We start from the raw sequence: 25,029 nt of genomic DNA, 5'->3' as shown, positions 1-25,029 counted from the left end.
TGGCATACTTCTTTCCCATTGAGGTATGAAGACTGGCATTTCTGAATCCCAGCAGGGATGGAGTTGGGCCTCCAGAGACCAAGAGATTTCCCCTACCAACCCGCCTCCACTCTGGGGAAGATGGTTTCCACCATTGCTGACTTTGTCTCCAAGGGCCAGGACTCCAGGCTATGTTTCTGATAGGATGGGTGTTGTGTGGGAGTGAATCAGGACTCAACAACCTAGGTCTTGGGCCATGTTAGAGGGTGACAACATTCTGCCCTTTTCCCTCCACTTAAATTCAAGGGATGTTAGGAATTGTTAGTAATGCCCAAGAACAGGAAAGGATCCCTGGATTTTCATACTGGAGTGGTTTTGTCATTTCCTTTTCTAGTTTATTTGCTAGATGGGGAAACAGAGGCAATTTGTCCACGGTTGTACAGCTAGGAAGTATCTGAGGCTGGAATTAAACTCAGATATTCCTGTGACCCTAGCCAAGTCACTTAACCCTGTTTGCCTCAGTTTCCTCACCTGTAAAATGAGCTAGAGAAGGAAATGACAAATATCTCCAGTGTCTGCTGAGTAAACCCTAATTTAGGCCACAGAGAGTCAGACACAACTGAAATGACTAAATAACAAAGTGCAGAGCTCTCACATATGGTCTGTTATTCCCTCCTCTTCCCATATATTTCTTCACTTTCATCTTTTCTCTCTCCCCTTTCATTTCTCTCTTTCTCCCTTGTCTCTATCCAAGTTTTTCCCCTCCCTCTTCTGCTGGTAAAGCAGAAGTGGGCTAAAGAGTAGGGTGGCACTCCCCTACCCCAAACCCCTATAGGGAGGTCCATTCACCCTTAGACCCCTGGCCTTCACCAAAGCAGCCAGAAGTCACTGCCTTCATCAGGAGGGAGCCTGCCCGTAATCCCAGGTAACACCCCACCCTCACAGTCCCCTCTATCTCCAAAAAAATTCTCTTTCTGCTCAGTAAACCTAGCTCCTATTCTTGGGCCCCAGGAGCAGCTCCCCAGGGACTTGGGGAAGAATATGGCAGGGCCCTTGCCTCTGGAGAAACAAAAGCTGATGAAGCTGGAGATATCTGGAACCTCTCCTCCCTGAATGGATTTGAAGCTGGCTCATCCGGAAAGAGACACAAGCTCCATCCTTTTCCCAAGTCACCAGGCTCTGCCTTTCCACCAGAACTGGAGGGAATGGTCAGGACCCCTCTGGAGATATCAATCAGCAGACTACCCAGGGCCTCCGAACTCCTTTCCAGATCCCTCATCTGCAGCATGATTCAGGCAGGACAACTTGCAACGCATTAGACATGATTTACTATTCATTATGCTGCAACTGGAAAAAATCAAGCAGGATTCCAGCAAGTCTGCACGCAGGGTTTATGGGGATGCTGACTGACTAGAGTGAGACTTCTCTCCTTTAAATAGACCTGCTCTGGTCACTGAGATGTGAAGGGACCTCATTAGGTTTTACCCTTTGGGGAGCTGGCAGGTCAGAACACTCCCAATTAGAGCTAGAACTTGGGCCAAGCAGACACGCTGCATCCAGCACCAGGTGGCAGGATAGTCAGGCAGAGATGGGCTTCTGTGGTCACTTTTGGTCAGTCTTCCTCTAATGGGCCCTTCGACAATCCAGAACTGATAATGGGGCCAAAGAATGGAGAGATACAGCCTGGGGAACCCTGGGACTAAATGCGGGCCGCCATACCGCAGCTAGGATCAGCCAGGGGACTCAGCTAGATGCACCTGTGCCTTGAAGGGGACCAAGGTTGCTTCTCCTTCTGAAGATGCCTCTCCCCATTCCCTCCCATCACAGTCATCCTTGAAGTCAAGATGAGAACAAATCAAAAGAGCCTTCCCCTTTCCCGTAGCCACCAGCAGGAACAACAGCCTACATTGATGTAGCGCTAGATCGCGTTATATATTTATAGAACGTTACAAGGTGGTAAACTTCCATCGACAATCTCCTCAGATGCCTTGCTGCAGTGGGAACGTGACCTTGAGTGCTCAGAAGCTGGGGAAGCAAAGGGCAAGTTCTGGCAGGTCCCACCAAGCCAGGAGGGCTTCAGGTCCCAGACTAGCAATGACCCGTACCGTACATCTGCTGTCTGAGGACCAGTCTGACTAAATCTGTAAAGGCTCATTGCCAGAATGTTGACTGCCAGACAACATATTTTCTTTGGATGTAGTTACTCAAAAAGGGCAGCTACTGAGGGCAGCTAGATGGCTCAGTGGATTTAGAGTCAGGCCAAGAGACAAGGATGTCCTGGGTGTAAATCTGGCCTCAGATACTTCCTAGCTGGGTGACCCTGGGCAAGTCACTTAATCCCTATTGCCTAGTCCTTACTTCTCTTCTTCCTTAGAACTAATACACAGTATTGATTCTACAATGGAAGGTAACATGTTTTTTATTTTAAAGCCAACTACTCAGGGCTACAATCTGGATTAGTGGAGAGACTAGACAGAGAAGCAATCATGATAGATCTTCAAAGTTATTTATGTCTGCAAAGTGATTTACAAACATTTAGTCCTCGAGGGAAAGTACTACTTTATTTAAAAATTTTTTTCAATAAAACCCTTACTTCCCATCTTAGAATCAATATTAGGTGTCAGGTCCATGAAAGAAGAATGGTAAGGGCTTAGCAATGAGGGTTAAATGATTTGCCCAGAGTCACACAGCTAGGAAGTGTTTGAGGCTGAATTTGAACCTAGGACCTCCAATCTCCAGGCGTGATGCTCTATCCACTAAGCAACCCAGCTGTCCTGAAAACTTCCTTTTTATGTTTGTATCTCCAACATTTAACACAGTGCCTGGAACACAGTGTATGCTTTAATGATGTTTGGTGACTAACATGATCCTCTCAGCAAGTCTGTGAGGTAGGTAATGCATTTAAAGATGGAGAAACTGAGGTTCATGGAGATGGAGAGACATGAAAGCAATTTAATACAAATAAGAGCAATAAGTGGCCCTAAGAGGAGGCAGAAGGATAGAGTGCCACACCTGGCATCAGGAAGACCTGAGTTCAAATCCAGCATCAGACACTTAATTAGCTGGGCAGTTACTTAACCCTGGGCAAGTCACTTAACCACTGTCTGCCTCAGTTGCCTCACCTATTAAAATGGAAGGAATAATAGCACCTTACTCCCAGGATTGTTGTAAGGAAAAAATCAGGTGATATGTGTAAAGTGGCACATAGTACTCAATGAACAATTTGTTTCCATCTGTCCTACAAGTCCAGAAGTATAGGACCCATAGGTTTCATAGCCCCACCTTTCACTCTTACTAGCTGTGTGAACTTGAGTAAATCATGTGGGTCTCAGTTTCCTGATCTGTTAAATCTGAGGGTTGGCCTGCGTGGTTCTTGAAGCTAGCTTTCCATTCATGATTCTGTGATATGACCAAGGTCATCTGATGCAGAGTCCAATGCTTTTTCTACCATGCCCATACTTCTGCCCTATTTATCATTGTTGACTGTGCCCATATTCCTGGTCTATTTATCATTCTCTGTCCTTCTCCAAGTCCCCAAGACTTCTGTCCTCTGTTTTCATCATTCTATTTAACAGTAGTAACATAAAAGTATATGAACTAAATTTAGTCACAGTGTGAGGAAAATTTCTAAGCAGACGCTAGATTCATTTTCTTGCTATAATAAGTCACTGAAACAGATAAGTGCCTGGAAGATCTGAGTTAAAATCCTACCTCAGACAATTACTGGCCGGGTGACCCTAGTAAGTCATTTAACTTGCATGCCTCAGTTTCCTAAAATGTAAAATGAGGATCTTATTAGTACTTACCTTCCAAGGTTGTTGGGAGAATCAAAAGAGATATTTATAAAGTGGTTAACATAGTGCTTGACACACAGTAGGCTCTTTTAAAAAAAGATTCTTACTTTCTGTCTTAGTATGAATTATAAGCTATATGAGCAACAAGGGCTAGGCAATTGGGGTTAAATGACTTCCCAGGCTCATACAGTTAGGAAGTGTCTGAGGTCAAATTTGAACCCAACTCCTCCTGACCCCAGGGCTAGAGCTCTATTCACTGTGCCACCTAGCTCCCCCTAGTAGGCTCTTAATAAATGTCAGCTTCCTTCCTTCAACAAACACTTATTAAGTGACTATATGCAGGGCACCATGCCAAGCAGTGGGCATAAAGGATGATGAATGGCACCCTGCCTGGCATACTCTAGTAGGAGGGATAAGATATATAGACAAATAACTATCTGAAAAATAAAGCACCTAAGAAGAGTCAGAGAGAGAGGTAAGGAGGCAGGGAACGGATGTAGCTCGTGGGAGATCAAGGGTGCAATTTTGGTGGAGGTGACAACTAAGCTAGGCTTTTGGAGAAGAATAAGGATTTTAACAGGCAAGATGGGGAGGGAAAGGGAGACGGCATCTATGCCAGCCCTTAGAAATGGCTTGTGAAAGTTCATAAGGAACAAAAGGGCAATATGCAATGAGGGAACTACAGAAGACCTACTTGGCTAGACCATAGTGTGAATTAAGAGGTATCATGTAAATTAGTTTGGATCTTAATTGTAAAGGGCTTGAATGCCAAAGTAAGGAGTTTCTATTTCGTTTTGTAGGTATTACGGAGATAAGTGGCACAGTGGATACAATGCCAGACCTGGAATCAGGAAGACATCTACCTGAGTTCAATTCTCAGACACTTGGTAGCTATGTGGCCCTGGGTAAGTCACTTAGCCCTTTTGGCATCAGTTCCCTCATCTGTCAAATGAGCTGGAGAAGGAAATGGCAAACCACTACAGTATCTTGCCAAAAAAAAACCCAAACGGGGTCTTGAAGAGTCAGACACATGACTGAACAACATAAGTTTTAATGAAATATTCAAGATGATATGCTTGGCACACAGTAGGTGTATGATAAATCCCTACTGAGTTGAATTGAATTGAACTAAATTCTATAAAAAGATTCCCAATTATATTTAGCCACATGAATCTCCACCTGCTCCTTTTGGGTTCCATCTCTGTTTACTCTTTGGGAAAGAAAATGAATTTGTTGGTTGATTGGCTGGTTGGGACACCCACATTCCATCAATGTCCACTTTCACTGGTCACAATTGACTTCTTCCCTAAAGGCTGCCGGCTTCATTTCCTAGGTCACTCACTACCTCCTAATATCAAAGGAAAAAGTGGCAAGTCTTTACTCTAAAGCAGGATTTAAAGAGACTTCTCTCAGGGATTGATGCCCTAGAAGATGGATTTGAAGTTTCTTTGATAAAGGGTGTTGGCCCATGTATGGTTTGGAAATTCTTTAAGGCAACTTTGCCACCATAAATCCTCAACACTGTGGCACATTTGATCCCTTTGCTTTTGCACTTTTCTTCCTCAGCTGAACTCCCTCCCACATTCTTACTTTCAGGCACAGGGTGATTTGTCCAGTTGACACCCTGGGCCAACAATCAGTCACCACAAGAGGCAGTGCCAACTTGGATTTCCTCATTTCCTAAAGCTGAGAATCCAAATGCCAGCCAGGGGAAGCCACACTTCCATTTTCAGACTGAAGATATTAGACTAACAAAGTAATATGATAGGATTGAAAAGTGCTTTGACTGGTTTCAAATCTTGGATTCAAATTCTGACTCTTGCTTATTTATGAGTGAAGTTTGTCAAGTTACTTAGTTTTCCTGGGCTTCAGTCTCAACATCTATAAAATGAGGTGATTTCAATTGGCTTCTGAAGTCCCCACCATCTCTAGATCTATGATGCTATGAGAAGCATCTCATCTGAGAGCCAATGAAGCATATGGTAGGCAAAATTCTGCTAGTGAGATTAGAGGAGAAATAACCCTTTCCTTCTTTCCCCTTCCTCACAAGAGCTAGCACAGTATAGTTTTTCTTCTTCTTCTTTAACTCACAGAGCTGGAAGTCTAGGATTCTTGAAATCTATTCCTGACTGCCACAACTTGATATAACCTTGAGGAAACCATTAATGTCTCTGGACCTCATGCTCCTCATATGTGAATAAAAGAGCACTGGTGTACGAGGACCAATTCCTAGTTCTGTCACTACCCAAGTGACTAAATCACTTGGTTTCTCAGGGGGTGAATTTTCTCATCTCTAAAATGAATCAGGGATAGACTAGATGATTTCTAAGGTCCCTCCTGTCTCTGATTGTATTCTTCTACAAATCTACGTAATGATTTCTAAGGTTTTTTTTCCTACTTAAATTTCTGCATTACATTAAATTCAATTCAAACATTTATTAAGTATGTACCATGAGCTAAGTGCCAGGAATTCAAAGACAAAACTGAAACAGTATCTTTAAGAAGCTTACATTCCACTGGGAGCAGGGAGGTGTATGGGATTCTCCTTTTAGTCTTCTGATCTCATGGTTATGGTCTTCTATTCACTATTGTTGTTCAACTGTACTCAACACTTCATGTGAATCATATTGTCCATGAGTTTTTCTTGGCAAATAATACTAGAGTGGTTTGCAATTTCCTCATCCAGAAGATTAAGGCAAACAGAGGTTAAATGACTTGCCCAAGGTCACAGAACTAGTAAGTGTCTGAGGTTGGGATTGGAACTCAAGTCTTCCTTACTAGAGGACCAGAGCTCTATCCACTTAGCCACTCTTCCATCCACTAGAAAGCCTTAATGTTTGGGTGACTATTAGAGGTGCTGCCCACTGACCCCATAACCTGTTGTCAGTGAGACTCCACAAAGGCTGTGTAGAAGTTTCACTCTCAAAAGTTATTCAACTAAGAGGGGGGCATCTAGGTGGCTCAGTGGATTGAGAGCCAGGCCCAGAGAGAGCAGGTCCTGAGTTCAAATCTGGCCTCAGACACTTCCTAGTATAGCAAGGTAAAAGTAGCAAGAGAATGATTGACAACTCTTGAGACAGATTCTTTCCTGAGCTGGTTGAGTCAGAGTTCCAAGGGGTAGTTTACCCACTGACACTCTGGAGCTTAAAGGAGAAGGAGAAAGGTATGTAGTTGAGACATCTTGAAAATCCATCCATCAAGCAACTGGGCTTTGAGGATTGATTGGCTGTGGATGAGAGGAAATCTCCATTCTTCTAATGGACAGTTACTGGAGAGCAGACCTCTACTTTGCTGATACCATCTGAGAACACCACAACTTGGATTCCTGATATCTGACCAACCATTGACTCTGTGTGCGTGAGATTCTGAGTTTGCTGGGGAATTTAGTCTTGATAGTCTTTAGTTAGATAGTTAGTCAGAGTAAGCTTAATTAGATAAGTAAATATAGTGGATAAAAGTCAGATGCTAAACCCTTTCCCTATTCCATTCCCAAAACCTTTCCCTTACCTGTTAATAAATTCAATTTTATTTATATGTGATTCTTCCCTTATGTATACCCTTCCATTTCCCCCTTTCCTAAAAATCATAACACTAGCTGTGTGACCCTGGGCAAGTCACTTAACCCCCATTGCTCAGCCCTTACCACTCTTCTGCCTTAGAACCAAAACACAGTATTGACTCTAAGATGGAAGGTAAGGGGTTGAAAAAAAGTTACTCAACTAGGGGGAAAACCAGGTTGTTCAGTGGATAGAGTCAGGCCTGGAGACAGGAAGTCCTAGGTTCAAATCTGGCCTCAGACACTTCCTAGCTGTGTGACCCTGGGCAAGTCACTTCATTCTCAATTCTGCCTTAGAACCAATATTGTTTCTACAATGGAAGGTAAGGGTTTTAAAAAAAGAAGTTACCCAACTGGATCACATAGAAGGCTAGTACAAGCCCTCTTTAACCTGAGGCACAGAAATAAACAGACTTGCCCAGAGTCCCACAGCTAGATAGCATCTGAGATGAGATCACAACTAGCTCTCCTAGTTCCTATCCCAGAGCTCATACTATCTTACTACCATGTCGTTTTCATTGAGAATTTCAGGCAACTAAGCAAGCTGGGTGCCCATAATTCTCCCAGAGTGTCTCCATTGGGTTGTAAAGTCACCTTCATGAACGAGGCATCAGGTGATTAAATTCTAACTTAAAGGACTATCTCAATTACTTAAGACACACTTCAGAGGCAGTCTCAGTACAGTCGTGCAAGCCCCTGGTTCCAAAGCTGTCACTTAGCAACAAAGGCACCGAGGAGCCCAAAATAGCACATTGAACAGAAGAGATGAGTGAGTTTTCTCAAAGGGGAAAAATATAGCAAGACAAACAGGTAAAAATATCATCTGTTAGAGAGAGGGCTGCTCTCCCTGCCACATTTCTTTGCCATTTTACGCAGAGGGCTGACTCAAACAGCCAAGAATGGCTGATCTCAAATCCCTCGCCCCGGCTCTGTTTTGGAACCCTCTGTGTGACTGTGTAAGCCCAAGGAGGTGGAGGAAGGAGGGTCCCCGACAGCTGAGTCACATCCGGAAAGCTCAAAGCAGTCACTAGGATGCTGGTGATGGTTTGTGGGTTCTCCTCCTGCTGGGGCTGGGCTGCACAGCACACAGGGAATTGGAGGGCAGGAGGAATGCTTGCTACTTTTTAATTAAGTAGACCAATCGAAAGAGTAGACAGCCACCATCTTCAATGCACTCAGACAGATCTCGTGATTGTACTCCTTTCTCTAGTTCCTAAAACCATGACAGCTAATAATCTCCCTCTCTGTGAGTCAGTCCTGATCACTTGGAAGTGCTTTTATTTTCCGTTGTGTCCTTGAAGCCACTGTTAAACACCAGGTGTGAACAGCCCCTCCTGAGGGTCTGGACAGCTTAGGAAGCATTTGGAAATGACATGTTGTAACAGGACTGGAATTCATAAATAGAACTCTCCTGATATGGAAATAGAACTGGATTAGGGAGTCAGAAGCCCTGGGTTTGACTCTCAGCTACTTGCTACTTGTGTGACCTGGGGTAAAGTCCTCAGTTTCCACATCCGTAGATCAGAGGAATTATACAAGATGATCACTAAGGTTCCTTCCAGATCTAAATCTTATAAACTATGACCTTTAGGGAGGGATTGTGGCAGTGGAGAGGAAAAGGAATTTAGAGAACATCCAGAGTAACCTCAGTGTTTTACAGATGAGGAAATGGGGTCCAGAGATATGATTTACCCAAGTTCACACAGGTGGGAAGTGAAACTCAGGTCATTTAATTCTAAATTCTAGTAGTCTTCCCATTGTACCATGTTAAGCAATTCAAACTTCCAAAATCCCCTATGAATGGGGCTATAAGTAACAAAATGTCCAACATGCAGTTCCAAATATTGAAGATTACTTGAAGAAAATTTGTTAGGGGATAGGGAAAGAGTGTAGACCTTGGGACCTTTACTATGGAGGTAAATTGACAGTTTTCCAATATGGCAGGGGCAGTGATGTCCTGCAAATCTCTAATCCTGGCTGGGTGGGAATATATGCATGAAACACTTTAAAAGTTTGCTCTGCATTATTAACATCACCTCCATCACTTGCTTAAACCTAGGCAACCAACAGGACAAAAAAATGAAGCTCTGATTTGTACTTTGCTAATTTCCAAGATGTAAATGCTCACACTAAAAATTTAACAACTGGCTCTCATATATCTTTGGTGGGGCTGCAGCTTAAACTTTCCCTTCAGAACATTGCTTATTTGAAAGGAGCTTAAATTAGATCAATCTATAGATAGAGGTCAGGGGAAAATAGATTTTGAGCTAGAAGAGACATTAGAGATTGTATGGTCTAATGAATCCATTTTAAAGATGAGGAAGATGAGGCCCATAAATATTCAGAGATTTATGGTAGTAATTAGAACCAGTATGTGAATATATGTCCCCTAAAGCCAAATCCAGTACTCTATTCCTCCATCTTGCAGCCATTCCAAGATCCCTAAAAGTGGCACATAGTGGTACATGCAGTGGGAGGTGACTGTCAAATGTGGACCAATGAGATAATGATTCTAGGAAGATGTGAGGAATGGAGAAAAGCAATGGATTTGGAGTCAGATGGCATGGGTTCAAATCCTTTCTTTACCACTTGTTAAATCAAGTTTAGTCATTTTAGCAAAGAGCTAATAAATACATAATCTGTGGGAAGGAGAGCATATTGTAGTGGAAAGAATATTGGATTGTTCTCCTCATCTTGCAACTGAAGATACTGAGGTCCAGAAGGGATTAAGTGATTTGCCTGAAATTATACAAGAAGTATATGCAACCTCTGGGACCTGAGCTCAAGTCCTCTCATCTCCAATCCACCATCCTTTTGACTGTACCATGAGTAAAAAGACAAAGGTTTAAGCTTCAGTTCAGCTAATAATTGTGTGACCTTGAGGAAGTCATAGCCTCTCTGGGCCTCAGTTTCCTCATTTGTAAAGTGGGGATAATAGCAATACTTATTTACATGCCTTCTTCCCACCCATATTTACATACCTTCTTCCCACCCACCCATTGTGAAAATCAAATGATAGTTTTATGCACAGTAATAAAAATCCATTGATACAGATATATAGAAATACATACACATATAAGCTATTATTGCTGTTCTCAAACTGGTTCCATTGTTCATTGGTTTTCTTAAAACTGCTGACCAGCACTGGGTATAGATTGCCCCTCTCATGGATCTTTGTATGACTTAGCAACATTGATCACTTATACATTTTCCTGGCTTCTTCCACTCCCACCTTTGGAGAGTGGTCCAACTCTTATAATGGAGTTCAGATCATATCTACCCTGCCCATACTACAGTAGGGCTGTAAAGCTCTTCTGAGGACTTAAAACCACAAACTCTTCTAGACTCTACAAGAGCCTTGTAGTGTGGGGAGAACTCAGGACTTGCAGATTTTTCCTCAGTGTGAAGAGAGTCTCATCTGACAATAATGGATTCCCTGTGTTGAAAGGATCAGAGAATTTAATGTATGGGAAAGCTCTTTCAAAAGTTAACCATGCTCTACCCAATATGAGGGCTCCGTATTGTCTAACTCCATATCTCAGATCAATGTTTTTAACTGCTCTACCTTAGGCTCTAAAATCAAGCACAGCCCTTTGTGCACAGTAGATTTGCTCTCTGTCTTTGTCTCTCTCTGCATATATATGTATGTGTATGTATTATATATATAAAACATACAGATATATAATAAACAAATGGGTGAATAAAACCAGTGTTTCTTTACCTCCATAGATTTTGTAGGACCTGATCCTTTCCCCCACCTCCAGCCCCATTCTTCCTTCTGAATGTATTTTATGGTCCTAACCACCTTTTCACACTTAACAAAATTCTCCCCCAGGAGCCAAGAAGCCCAGTTCCATCACTGCTGCTTCCTATTTTCTCCATAAAGCTTTCTTTGATTCCCTCATCAGAAATGATCTCTTTCTCTTCAAACATTGCTTCTGATCTTTCTTATGCACTTGCCAAGTTGTATTGCATTGTGGTTTATTTGGGTACTTGTTATTCCCCCCATACCACTAGACTGTAAACTCCATGAAGGCAGGACTCATATCTCATTAATATTTGTTTTTTTTCTCACTACCTACCATTATATTTACATATAGAAAAGTGATAAGTGAATGCTAAATGAATAAACAAGTCATTGATGAATAAATCTAGGAGGTAGACACAGATCCATGACTTCAATGGTGTAGAGAAATTGCTCCACTCATGTAATTTCATGACTCATCTATAACTTAGCATTTTAGAGGATTATTTGGGGCACTTATCTTTTCCTGTTAGAATCTCTCATTTCCTTCCAAGGTTAGCTCAGGCACCATCTATTACATCTATATGAAGATGTGAGATGAGTGTCTTGTTTGAGGAAGAGATAGAAGGCTCATTTGGCTGAACCATGCAGCATGTGAAAGGGCATGGTGCATAGTAAAACTTGAAAGCCAGGTTAGGACTAGATTGTAAAGGGCTTTATGTGCCAAACAGAGTATAGGGTTCGAGAAAATCCCCCAGGAATGGAGACATGGAGACAATGCAAGTAAGCAAGGGGTCACCGTTTATTTCTAGTGTGCTACTACACTAAGGCTGCTCCAAAGAAGGAGCCACACTGGCTTGGCTAGGGGAACACCTTATTATAGTATAGGGGGTTAGCATGAAATGTTGAACAATAATAGGATGTCGTGATTTGGCAGTTGCAGCTAGCTGAGGGGTTCACAATACAGGGAGTGTCTGCTTAGGTGCTGGAATGGTTATGCTGACTTGGGCAACAGTTTACCCCTGTCCCCCAGAGAGAGATTGTTGTGACTTCCTTCAAGAGGAGTTTTTGGTGCCTTCTCCTAGAAGCAATAGGTGGCCGATGACATTTGTTGAGCATGAAAGTGACATTGTCACTATGCTTTAGGGAAAAGCACTCTGGAAGCTATTGTGAAGATGGGTCAGAAAGAAAAGAGACTTGATGGAGGGAGACCAAGAAGAACATTACAGGGGCAGCTAAATGATTCAGTGAATAGAAAGCCAAGCCTAGAGCAAGGAGGTTGTAGGGTTCAAATGTGGCCTTCCATACTTCCTAACTATGTGGCCCTGGGCAAATCACTTACCCCCACTTGTCTAGCCCTTTACCATTCTTCTGCTTTGGAACCAATATTTAGAATCGATTATAAGATAGCAGGTAAAAATGTATTAATTTTGAAAAAGAAGAAAGATATTACAGCACTTCAGGAGAGAGACAATGAGGATTTAAACTCAGAGAGTGGATAGATAACAAAGATGGGATATCATTGACAAGACTTGGCACTTGATTAGATTTGTGGAGTAAGAGTGAAGAGTTGAAGATGACTTCAAGGTTACACATCTGAGAGATGGGAAAGATAGTGATATCTTTGGCAGAGATAAGGAAGTCACAAAGAAGTAAGATGGGGGTGGGGGGAGAGTGTGGTGGCAACTTAAGTTCTGTTTTAGACATATTGACTTTAAGGTACCCATGAGACATCCAGTTGAAGATATCTAATAGGCAGTTGATAGTGCAGAACTGGAGCTCAAGAGACTGAGAACTAAATATCTAGATCTGGGAGGCACCTGCATAGAGTTGATAATTGAACCCATGGAGGAAGATGAGGTCACCAAGAGAAGAGAGAGAAGAAATTAGAGCATTAGTGTATATATGTAATAGTATATAATATATTATATATAATATAATAATTATAGTTAAGTGGATGATATGGATGATAATCTAGAAAAGGAGACTGAACACAGAGGGAGAGAAATCAGAGAGAAGAGTATATTGAAACTTAGAGAGAAGAGGTTATACAGGAGAAGAAAGAGAAAGGGACACATAGCCTTAGGAGAAGTGAATGAGAACAGGGACCAAAAACTGCTTGATCTAATCAACTCATCTCTCCCTTTTGATTGGAAGAAGTGTGTCCTCTGATTACATTTATAAAATAGGTATTTTCTTTCTTATATATCCCCTCTTTTGTCTGAGTATAAATATATTTGATACAGTTAGCAAGAAATGTCAAGTAGATTATTACCACAAAAGGCCATTTGCTTTGACATTGATATAGTCCCAATAATACCAAATAGCTGTGAATCAAAGTACATTATCAGGGCAGGTAGCTAGTTCAATGGATTGAGATCCAATCCTGGAGTTGGGAGGTCATGGACTCAAATCAATCATTTCCTGGCTGTATGACACTGAGCAAGTCACTTAACCCCAATTGCCTAACCCTTAACACTCTTCTACTTTGAAACTGATACATCGTATGGATTTTAAGGCAGAAATAAGGAAGTTTCTTTAAGAACATCATGTTCTCAAAAGAAATAAAATGGCAATGAACCCAAAGGACAATAGAAAGATGGTGTACACCAGCAGGCTGCACCATGTTGACAATAAGAGTATAAAAGACACCATCAAGTCCATATGACAATGGGTTGTCATGAGGGTGAAGGACAATAGAGACAGCCTAGTATTAAAAATAAAGCAGAGAAAGAAAGTCAAGTAGATATTCTTTGGAAGATTTACAGAAAGATATAGAAAAAGAATGACCCAGGAAGAGGAGATATAGGTGGGCTGAAGTCTATACTAGTGGTGGGGGTGGAGTAACAAGTATACCTACGTTATCTACATTAAAGGGATCATAGATACACTGAATATCCAAGAGGAACTGAGAAGCCACCTATTGGAAGCCTCTTCATCCTTTTACTTCATGCATGATGATGAATGGCAAAGAACCTGGACCCAGAGAAGGAAGTGAGGAAAAGGGATAGAAGAGTGGGTAATGTTAATACATATATATTCAACCTGACTCCCCATTCTCCTCACAATGGAGAATAGAAAATATCAGTTTGGAAAGTATGTGTATTAGACAAGTTTAGGTTTCCTTTAAGTCATCATAATGACATTTTCTATAAAATTGTTTTGGAGTGCATGTCTGTTTCCAAGCATGTTCTTCCAATTTGGAAGAAAGACTTTTTAAAAAAATCAAAAGCAAAGGAAAAATACAAAGTCCAATGAATACACTCTCTTCTTCTCTTACTTAATATGACAGTCCCTGTTGCTGATAAATGAGCTCTCAAAGAAACTGCCCCAAACCCTTTGACCTGAATTTCCTTAAGATGAATGTTTTCTCTAGACTCTGAGAAGGTGACAGGGGGAACAGTGGGTGTCCAATTACCTGAGTTATACAATGGACCAGTGAAGAGCACTTGAAGGAATATTTATCAGATACCCTTAATCACATTCCTTGCTTGATGTCTTTTCCAGACAAGCTGAGAGAATTAAATGCATCTTTTCTCAGCAAGGTTTTTTGATGGGGGAGGGGGGATTACATAAATAAGAAAACAATTTACAGAACAATCTTCACTAAGGTAGTAGTGAAACTAGGTCTTTTTATTCCAATGTTAGTGTTCTCACATTGGGTCCAACTATTTTCCTGAATATAGCTAAAGGAAAACCCCTTCCAGCCACTCAAAGGGCAGAAGGGTCTAGTCCTGATTTCAGGACCTTGAACAGCACCAAGTATTCCCCAAGCAAAGGAAAAGACTGAACCCCCTAACAGCAGCATAACCTTCACCTTCATCAGGAGGAGCAAGAGGAGGGAGTAAGAAACATCACTTTCATTGTTAAGTGCATATAAAGTATCGCATCCTAGAGAACAAGACACCAAGCATTACTTGCAATTCCCTTGATAAACAGTTTAAATATATAGCATTTAATCTCTTGTATAGCAAGTCTGGGTTTTTTTAAACTTAGGGTTTAGGTAATATTATAACAAAGGAGAAAATGCTTCCAGTAGAAAATCCATTTGAAGCAGAAAACCAGACTGTAAATTATTGAAACACAGAACCTAGCAGAAACTCAATTAAACCGGTAATTAGAAATGATGGAGAGGTAGGAGAGGCAACTTGTTATTTTCAAATGAGTTCCAGCATTGGACTCTGTAAGATCGAGTGACATCCTAGGGGTGATGACTACATCTGATAAGAATCATGTAGGACCTTGAGAGCTGAAGTATCAGTTTCTGCAAGTGGCCCTTCTTTGGCCTTCTATCTATACAAAAAGGTGACAGGACATACACTTTGGGACCCTACGATCAAGTCATTAATGGGAAGTCAATTCATTCTGTTTAAAAACTTACCTGTGGAGTGGGGCATCCAGGTGGATCAGTGTGTTGAGAAGTAGGTCTAGAAATGAGAGGTCTTGGGTTCAAATTTGACCTCAGATATGTTCTAGTTGTATGACCCGGGACCAATCACTTAACCCCCAATTGCTTAGCCCTTACTGCTCTTCTGACTTAGAATCAAAACACAGTATTGATTCTAAGATGGTAGGTAAGGGTTTTTGTTTTTTTTTTAATTTTACCTACTGCAGGGAGTCTTCATAGGTAAATCCCATATGGTTTTAGTAATTTCAGTTGAGCATCTTCTTAACACATCTATGCAGTTAAGCACAGATGCCATTTGCATTATGAAAATATACATATATGTATACTTAGCATGTATGTCCTTAGACATATGTATTTTTCTCTATTCAGTGAATATGCAGTACTCATTTGTTTATGACTAGGTTTGCCCTCTTCTGGAATGTTTCTTTCCAAGAAAGTTTTGGTGAGGAGGTCAGATGTGCTAAAATAAGCATATCTCCACAAAATGGCTGCTATCAAATGAAGCAAAGGTTTCTGGAAAGTTTTCAGTGTCCTTGTTGGGGCAGGAATTGGGGAAAGGCAGCTGTACCTTGTTAAAGGGATGGCAATGATGATGACTCTCATCATACCAACATCACAGGAAAATGACCTCAAATTCTCAGATTGGTCAGAGATGATAAAGTGGCCAAGATAGCAAACATCTATACTTGCTGGCATTGGTGGTTTCTCAGAGATATAGAAAACTAGCTTCCTGGGAATATCATATCATTCAGCCTTAGGAATGAGTAGAGTTGGGGAGGAAAGAGCAAGGATGTCTCCTCCTTAGGCTTCCTCTAAGTGTGTTACACATGGAGGAAGCTACTTCCTACCCAGTGATACAAGTCAACACCTGCTTATAAATACCCTTAGATCATCATCAGTTTAACTTTGGGTTCTGGGTTGTTAGCACAAACTGCTGCAAATTCTTGGCACTCATTCCTTCAACAAAGAAATCTGACACACCATGGGCCCTTACCAGGAGCGAGCTGTGCCTTGATAATGCAGACTCAGAAGTTCTCAGGAACAATATCCAGGATCATAAGATCATAGAATTGAGTTGGACAATATTATAAAGGTCATCTAATCCAAATTTCACCCTCCATTTTACAGATGAGGAAACTGAGGCTTCAGAGAAATGGCATGACTTACTTATTTTTATACAGACAATATGGGAGAACCATAGGTGTTGAACTTCTAACTCCAAATCCAATTTCCCAATGTTCTTTCACTTGGACCACAAGCCAGTCCCCAACCTCCTCTGATTCTTCTATTACTCCTCTTGGTTGTTATTGACTCAGGAAAGGTTTGAGAGAACAATATTAGTATGGACTGGTGAGGAGATGAGACAAAGCAGAGAGGACAGTCAAATATAGGTCTTGTTTCAAACAATGGGATTTAATCCAATAGTTCTGGGTGCCCAGCATTTAGCACCTGGCACACAGGGATTGATAAATCCTTATTAACTTGATTTGTCTGGTCCCATAGACATCTGAATCCAGAAACAATGTATCCCATTGCTCTCTGCCTATTTTCCACATAAGGGAGACTCACACTCACCTCTAACACCTAGATCCTGAGAGATAGCTCTCATTAACATTAAAAAACCCACTCCCACTTTTCTTTTCATCAGATTTTTTTTAATTGTCACTCATAGAAATCCCCAGAATCTCTGGGCATATGTCTGGGCCAGAAGACCTCACCTAAGCAGTATTAGGAAATGTCCAGGTCACCAGCCTGAGTTTTCAGAGTTTCATGTATCTGCTATCTTTCCCCCTCCAAAAAGAATTCAGAGTTCAAGTTCATCTAGAGACAAGAAACTATCAATCTAATATATGACTGTCCTCTTTGGTGTCTCATCCATTCCACACAGTGATAACAAAAGCCCCTTTCCAAAACATATCTTGCCAAGGTTGATCTCTAGCCAAACAGGATGCCTGGAAAAAGAAAGAGCCTGGGGTGCATGATCTGATAGGTCCTTCCTCCATCCCATCATTTGCTTGTGGTGTTTGCCGGACATCTGATTATTTGAGAACACCTGCAGCCTTGGCTGGAAATGAATGATAACCAGACAGGATTATGGAGAAACTCACTGAGGAGCCCAAATCCTTTCTCCTCTTAGATTTTTCTGCTGCTTATCTCTGTGGCTTTAAAAGGGATTAGAGATGAAATTTCCTACTGCGGCAAAACTAGATGGGAAGAACTACAGGGGAAAGTGGGGAAAGGAGCCCAATTCTCTGGGAATCAATATTCTTTGCACTATCTCCTTACTTCCCTCCCAGATCAGGATTCCTCTCCAAGGGTTAAGCATGGAGCATTAAGAATAGGGGAGGGGTTTCCTAGGGACAAATGACTTTCAATCCTTCCCATCCCCTAATCTTTAATTTAGCAAGCACTGGTTCTTTCTGGCAATATGCACAATTACTGACCCTAAGGACATGTAGATTAATTAACCGGCAGCACCATCAGAAACAGGGAGGGAGGCCTCCTCATTCCCTCCCTGGAGGCCCAGGATTCTTCAGGAAGAATATTCACAATTTCCTCCCCAGGAATCTCCCATCTGGACACTTCTAACAACCCCCTCTCTCCTTGGCACCCAGAGTCCTAATTTTATCATGGAGTAGTAGAGAATAAAATGAAAGAAGAGTCCAAAGTGGTGAATGAGATTCAAAGGTTCTTGGGTGTGGGCTCCCAGGTCAAAGACTTGAACAAGAAAATGGTTAGGGACATTTAGGGAGTACCCTAATGCCTTTTAGAAGGAACCCAGACCTTCCCAGGTGAATTTGGTTATGTCCCCAAAACATATGGAGTGATTCATTTTTCTTACCATAATCCTTCCCTGATACCTGCATCTGCCTGGAAAAACGTGAAGGTGGAGAAATAGGTCACATTGATGCAGTTACTGACCTTTCTCTAAATCATAGGAAATTCTGCATTTTTACATTTGCCTCCCTTGAAACAGCATAAGGACTCCTTTCATTCCATATTATAACTGGTAAAGGTTCCGAGAAGATGGTTACTTTGGAGGGAGAACCACAGACCCCTGATCCACAAAACCATACGCAAAGGTCATTAGACATTTTTGACTCAGTAGCAGCACTTTGGACAGTGACTCTAGCCTCTGGAAACTACTTGGTGGTCGGATACCCTGGCATCTTGAGGACATGCTCAGCATTCTCTAGAGAAACATCCCACATCTAATCCCATGGTCTGATTTGGAAGTTTTAGCCTTTACAGATCACACTATTTCCCCCCTCACAAATCATCTCTGCTAAATGATTCCATTCAGCGAACACACACACACACACACACACACACACACACAAAGATTGAGCACATGACTGAGTGTGACTCAGGGTAAACAAACTCTCTCTAATCAGAACTGGTGGGCACAATTTAGCTTACACACTGAGTCACCCTCTGGGCTGAGCCAGGAGAATTTGGTGAAATGTAACCACGAACTTGGCCATTAAAGATGCAAACCAGCTGAGGAGTCAGAGTCAGAAGAGGAGGTTGTCAAGGACAATCAAGCACACAATCTGAAAGCTTTCTTTTTTTCATTCATACAGAAGCCAACTAGCCTAAAAACAGCAAAATGTTTCACTCTCCTCTAATAACCAGAGAGCCTAGTTACACCCTTCCTAAAGAGTTTTCTATGTCCTAGACACATTTTTTAAAAGCTCTCAAAGTTAACACTGGAAGTCTCTTGAAAATAAATTCTTCCTTTTCAGCAGCACCTTCCCAAGCTTGCCACATTCCTTTCTTTCCACTATCTTCAACTACTTCGTGTCCACAGGTTGAATGCCACGTTTGAATAGTTCTCTAACTAAAAGGCCTTAGTGATGTAACTCTCAAAAGAAATGCCAGGGCCACAGGAGAAAATCTGGGACAAATCACACACACACACACACACACACACACACACACACACACACACACCAGTGAAACACAATCAAAGAAGGTCCTTGTCATTGGGATTTCGGGATGTTCACTGCACTATAAAGCAGTTTGGACTTAATAAGTTTGGCCTTCTAAAAAGAAACAGCAGGTTTCTTTTCCAAATCAGTCAAACCTCTGAGGTACTCCTGGAGTTACAGGAAGAACCCAATTGCAGTTACATTTTAAAATAGAATAAAAGTCACTCACCCCTATACCATCTCACCCCATCAATCACAACCCTTTCACAAACAGAAATTTCTCAAGAGGATAGATCCCTGCTCTGAATCAGGAAGGGCTAAACTCCTAGGCTAAACATTAAATATTCATCACAGTGGCAAGCCTTCAGCTCCCCTTGCCAATTCTTTCGTCAAGGTCAAATGGATCTGAGGCCAGGAGGCTGAAGCTGGAGTCCCTAGGGTTTGAGACCAAACGGTCTTGGTGTTTCAGGGTAGCCCCTGTCCCTCCCAGCAAAGGAGATGCAACCTCAGAAGCAACCTCTTTGTGTTGAATAGGCTCCTGGGTGCAATGGTCCTGCCCTTGGGCCTGGGCAATTTTAGCTGCCCTTTCCAGGCTCCTTGAGAACCCAGGCACCCTCAACACTGCCCCCCCAAACTCCCTGCCCGACATACACACACACCCGCCCCAGAGAGTGCTTCTGTGCTCTGTCCCTTAGAGAGCGGTCAGCTCGGTAACTAAGCAACAGAAGTGAGCAGCTGGAGAAGGACCACAGGCCGAATAGCCAGGCACCTGGCTATGGGAGAGGGCTTCCAGCATCTCCATTCCTAGGCCTGCCTGGGCAGGTTCAGGAAGAAGGGCTGGGAAGGGATGCACCTTGGGCTTTCCTAGGGGAGAAGGTGGAGTTATGGACTAGGGGGTGGGGGTGGAGGACAGTGAATGGGATCGTGCTAAGGCCCAGAAGGAAAGTTGCTACGGGAGACCTATGCAAAGGCTCCAGAGCTCAGAGAAATGCCCACTCCAGCTCTGAGGAGAGTCTGAGCTGAGGAAGAGAAGGAAGAAAGGAGGAGCACAGCGCCGCAGCCATCAACTCACCTGTCCGGTGGACTCCGTGGAGCCTCCGCCCTGGTGGCCGGCACCCAGCACAGCCGGGGCAGCCCAGCTGGGTCCCGAGTCCCCAGCTCCGAGGGCTCGCTCACTTACACCCGTGTCCAGCCGCCTGACAGCCTGGGTGCAGTGGGGCGCTAGGAAGACTGCCCAGAGCTGGGGCTGCGTTTCCAGGCGGAGCTGGCGCGCCGGCGCACGCGACAAGCACTCCCGCCCCCCTCGCCCCCTTCGGCCCCCCTCACTTCACTCCTCGCCTCGTTCAGTAGCGCCAGTCCTTCCAGTCAAGCAATCTGGGCCCTCTGCTCCTAGGGCTGCTGCACAGAGCTCGTGGAGGCTCGCTTGGGGTGGCCCCACCTTGAAGTCACCAGGGTGGCAGAGCCAGATAACGGTGGTGGCGAGGTCGCCCCTGGCCTCCGTGCCTTTCTCCCTGCCAGCGCCGACGGGAGGATACCTAATCTGGCGGCCCGCGCCCTAGCCTTTGCTCAGCTCAGCCCTGCCCTTCGCCCTGGAGTCGCGCCTGGATGCCCCGATCAGCACTGGGGACAGCAGCACTTTGCACTGTCCCTGGTTTTCCGGAAGGCCACTCTTTCCGCTGAGCTCGTGACGCAAGCTTGACTCACTCTCGGTCCCGCGTCAATGGGAGAGGCACGCGTGCTGTAGACGGAACTCGGATGAGGGCAGGAGTCTGAGGAGTGGGAAGAGAGGAGGGGTGCGCTGGGCTCCATCTGTGGCGAGAGATGCCCAGGCTGAGGCCAGTATCTGCTGTTCTTCCTTTCTCAGCAACAGGAATACATCCGCGACTCTTCAGAGGGTTGTCCTTGTAAGCACAAGCCAAGAACCGCCTGGGTGCACACACACCCGGCAGGTGCCAACAAGGCTAGCTGTACCTGTGGGGCCTCCTAGCCTCCAGAGAGAGAGCAGGCTCTGGTTCAAATCCTGTGCCTTGCTGATCAGAGCCCTTCAGGAAAGCTAACTTCCTATTTCCTGGCCCTGGACTTCCCAGACTTGTACAAATCCCTCCACTCTGGCCAAACTGAAGCATTTGCCAGCCTCTTAACTGATTTATACATTTTCAGTTCCCTGCCTCTCCTCACTCTCCCTCCTCAGGCTCTCAATGCTCCTTTCCCTCCTCGCTCTCTCCACCTATAGAGATGATGTCTGTGCTGTAAGGACCAAATAAAATCCTTTTCCTCACTGTTTTTCCCCTGAGCATCCATCTACCTGCGGGTGATCTCTCCTCTCAAAAACACTTAAGATCTGTACCACTCCTTTGACTCTTAGGAGGAGCTGCTCATCTAGGAAACTTTGCATGAGTCCATTTCTTCATTTTCCAACTAAAGTATAAGCCTTTTGATGGTGAAGTTTGGTCCCTTCAATGCAAGACTCGTTAGGGAAGAATCTTGGCTCTCATTTAATAAGGGGGGGAGGGGCAGGGGATGTTATTCAGTTCTGTCTTACTCTTCCCCATAAAGGCTAAATCACAATCTTCCTGTGCCTCAGTTTTCCTCATCTGTACAATTGGGGTAATTATGAGGTGTCTCCCTCACAGGATTGAGGTGAGGTTTAAATGATATCCTGAATGAGTGAGAGGAAGCACCTAGGAGAGTCTAATCAAAGCAGGTGGGTTTTCGACTAAAATTGAAAAGTACATTGAAAAGTAAAGCCAAGGCAAAATAGACATTCTCCACCCCGGAAAGCTCCACAAGCTTGAATTACTCAATTGTGTATGAGGAGATCAGCTAGACAAAGAATGTGCCTCCAGGGCACAGACTTCATTCATACCTTTGTTCCTGGTCACTCTTCTGAGTTAGGTACGAAAAGAAGTAGAGGAAGCAGAACTGACTGAATTGAGAACAACAATCACCCTAAGGCAAGGGGTGTCTTCCAAAGGAAAAGGCTTTTGAAGTATCCAGGATTGTCTGGGTAAGGAAAGTTAAACTTTTTCTGGAGAGCTAAGTGGCTAAGGGGATGGAGTGCTGGGCCTGGAGTTAGAAAGATTCATCTTCCTAAAATCAAATCTGGTCTCAGACATTTATTAGCTGTGTGACCCTGGGCAAGTCACTCAACCCTGTTTGTCTCAAAAGAAATGGAAAGCCATTCCAGTCTTCTTGCCAAGAAAATACCAGAGAGAGTCACAAAGAGTCAGACATGACTAAACAACATCGAATCTTTCTCAGTTCTTTAGTCGTGGTAGAAAATAACCTGAGCCAAATGCATCTCTGAAAGGAATTCAAGAGGAAAAAGAAGAAGATTCTGCCAATCCAGAAAGGTTGTGATTCTCCAGCTGAAGAAAATGCAGCTCTTAGCCAGTCTGCCAGTCTGGCAAAGATGCAGCATACTGGGAAGAGCTCAGTGGCTGAGCAACCTACCAGGCTTAACCAGGGCAGCCCCCAGCCCTCACCCAGGCCAGCAGCACACTTGTCCACCCAATCCACAAAACCCTGAAATGAACCAGTTCAGCTGAGTAATAAAGCAATTCTGACATTAATGGCCTGCTTCACCACAAACTAGCAAGCTCCAAGGAAAAACAGCAAAGCCCTGCATATGGACCTCAAGGCTCCAAAGACTCCGTATTTGAAGAAGAACTTTCTTTTGTTTGGTTGTTCCGTTGGTTTTGTCTGGCTGGAGGAAGAGGTAGAAATGCTTTGTAATTACTTTTCTTTTTTTTTTAATCCCTTACCCTCCATTTTAGAACTAATACTATGTATTGGGGGTGACTCAATGACATTGAGAGCCTGGCTTGGAGACTAGAGGACCTAGATTCAAATCTAACCAATACACAGTATTATTATATTATATATTGTATTGTGTTGTGTCATATTATATTACATTATGTTATGTTATATAATTATGTTATATCATATCCTATTATGTCCTAACATATCATATCATACCACATCATATAATGTCATCTATCATGTCATGTTGTATTATTATTATATTATGGTAACAATACATAGAGTTTTTAAAATCCTTATCTTCTGTCTTAGAATCAATATTGTGTATTGGTTCCAAGGATGAAGAGTGGGAAGGCAGTGGGGGGTTAGGTTTGCCCAGGGTCACAAAGCTAGAAGTATCTGAGGTCAGATTTAACCCAAGACTTCCAGTCTCTCCATTTGGCTCTCTAGTCATTGAGTCATCTAATGGCTCCCTTGTAATTACTTTTCTTAATGTGCTATTTGAGTAAATACCTTTGCTAAAGAACTGAGTTTTATTGTTTGATTGTTTAAGAAACTATGCTGAAGGCAGCACTCTTCGACCAACCACCCTTCAGGGGACCCAATCTTCCAGGTTCCAGTTGGAGTAGAAAAAGTGAGCCCAAAGCAAGGTGTTGCATATTTATAGTGCTTTGCAAACATCAAATGTCTATATAAATGCCAATTCTTATTTTAAATTGCTTTGTATCTCCTATAGCACCTAGTACCTCAATTGGTATACAATTCCATACTAATTGGGCTGTTCTTTATGCATTGGCCTTACATACTTAGTCATTTTTCTCAAGTCTTGAGTGTCATCCCTGGGAGAAGTAGGATGTTTGTCCAGTCTCCTTCTCCTGGCTTTCTACTGTTTTCTCTGGATCTATATCTCTGATCAAGCCTACTTTAATAAGTACCAACTCAGAACTTAGTTTTTAATCTCTCTTTCCAAATGAAGCCTCCCACACTTGCTCCAGTTGTTTTCAGGAATGATAAATTGCTAGGAAATTTTGGGTATGGCTTTCAGTCAAGAAAAGTTAGAACAAGTCAATTTTGAAATTTAACTGTTATATTTGAGGAAGGAGGGAAGGAAAGGAGGAAAGGAGGAAGAGAGGAAGGGAGGGCCAGGGAGGGAGGAAGAAAGAAAAAAACATTTATTAAGCACTTACTATGTGAAAGGCACTGTGCTATCTAGCTGATTGTAACACCGCCCTCCCCATTTTGAAGATGAGAAAACTAAAAGAGCAGCAAAGTGTTTTATGCAGAGACACATATCTAGTAAAAGTATCGGTCAGTATTTGAACTCAAGTCTTCCTGATTTAAAACTCACTGCACCATCAAGGTGCCTCTAGTCCAATTTTACTAGAACATAAATTACATGGAGAAGGATAATATGAAATAACACTGAAAAAGAAAAGTGGTGCCAGATTGTGGAGGGGCTTAAATATCAGTCAAAAGAGTTTGAACTTTATTCAAAATACAAAGGGAGTGGAGGCAGTTCTGTGGATAGAGAGCACTCCTAGGGGTTCAAATGTGGCTTCAGACACTTCCTAGCTGTATGATGTATGGGCAAGTCACTTAACCCCCATTGCTTAGCCCTTATTATTCTTCTGCCTTAGAACCACACACATTGTTTCTAAGACAGAAAGTAAGGGTTTACAATAAACACTACAAAGGGAGTCACTTATTATATCCGAGTTGGCGCCGGACAGAACCAGAATCCCACATGAGGAAGATTAATTTGACAGTTACATGAAGGATTTGGGTCTGACTTGGACATAATAATGACTTATGTGGCCTGCAAGATATCAATGAATCCCACTCATTTTCTGATT

At 42.9% G+C, this 25,029-nt stretch overlaps 1 protein-coding gene across 1 annotated transcript in view; it reads right to left on the bottom strand.

Moving 5' to 3' along the window:
• The window catches only part of SLC6A17 (solute carrier family 6 member 17), a 72,292-nt gene extending 47,953 nt beyond the window's left edge, over positions 1 to 24,339 (bottom strand). Inside the window, exon 1 of the mRNA XM_001372607.4 lies at positions 20,487 to 24,339. The gene's annotated coding sequence lies outside the window, so the exon portion shown is untranslated. The remainder of the gene's footprint in view (positions 1 to 20,486) is intronic.
• Positions 24,340 to 25,029: the final 690 nt, after the last annotated feature.

The sequence above is a fragment of the Monodelphis domestica genome, chromosome 2 (genome assembly GCF_027887165.1).
Source record: "Monodelphis domestica isolate mMonDom1 chromosome 2, mMonDom1.pri, whole genome shotgun sequence".
Lineage (NCBI taxonomy): Eukaryota > Metazoa > Chordata > Mammalia > Didelphimorphia > Didelphidae > Monodelphis > Monodelphis domestica.
Note: the sequence above shows the minus strand (reverse complement) of the source record. Positions and strands in the feature narration are given on the sequence as shown.